Below are 1,090 nucleotides of genomic sequence, written 5' to 3'. Positions count from 1 at the left end.
GCCTGGAGTGTACTACTAGTATATATGAAGATTTTTTACTATATTTTTTTTCTCGATCGTGTCCTTGTGACATTTTTTCATTGAGAGGAAACAGAGTTTAACATGTTACAACTAAACCAAGTAATCCAGGGATTACCAAGCAAAAACACAACACCAACACAAAAGAAAGAGAAAGAACAGAGAAGTGGAAGAACCCACAACCCTAAAACCCTACTAGCCATAAAGAGAAAGAGAGAGATTTTTACTATATGGTTAGTGAAAATTGGACAGCAAGTGAGGAGCGATACGATGGCTACAAAAGCTGTGGCACCAAGGGGGAGGCATCAGGAAGCAACAAGGGGGAGGCATCAGGAAGCACCCGATGCCTACTACTGGTGGAACCATAGGCACCAGGTGCTTACTAAATTGAGGGGGGGGGGGGGGGGGGGGGGGGTGTGTGTTCAGCACTAGAAAAAAAAACATTTTGGTTTCATACCTTTTTAATGTAATTAAGAGTAAAATGGTAAATCCATAATAGAAGAATATTGTTTTGAGTAATATAGTCTGATGGATGATTGAAGTAGTATAGTCTCTTAGATATTCCTCCGAGTCCGACCACTACTACAGAAAAGAGAATTACTGCCGCTTCAAAATCCCCATCACCTCTCTTAACCTCGTATTCCCAATTCAAACACATACTTATTAAGAAATGAGAAGTAGGTAGAGCATTAGTATATATTGTAATGAACTTGCAATAGGAGAAAGATTTATTTCAACAACACACTGTTTTATTCAAACCATATATACATATACACAGACATACACATAATCTCCACACACTAATTATTTATTCGATTGTTACTTACTCGTTTATTAATTTACTAGGTTCGTGCCCGTACGTTGCTACGGGACAACTAAATTCTTGTAATAAAAACACATGGATCACACGATAAGATAACAATACCTTGAAATTAAATACGACGTTAAAGTGATATTTAATCCAAAAAATAAAGTTCATAAAATTAACAGTCACTGAGAGCACAGCGTCGCAAGCTCACAAACTCTACTATATAGACCTTTCCGTGATGCAGCTAAGATAATATTTTATAAC

This window comes from Miscanthus floridulus, chromosome 4 (assembly GCF_019320115.1).
Source record: "Miscanthus floridulus cultivar M001 chromosome 4, ASM1932011v1, whole genome shotgun sequence".
NCBI classification, from domain to species: Eukaryota; Viridiplantae; Streptophyta; class Magnoliopsida; order Poales; family Poaceae; genus Miscanthus; species Miscanthus floridulus.
The sequence above is the reverse complement of the archived record's forward strand: the minus strand, read 5'-3'. Positions refer to the sequence as shown.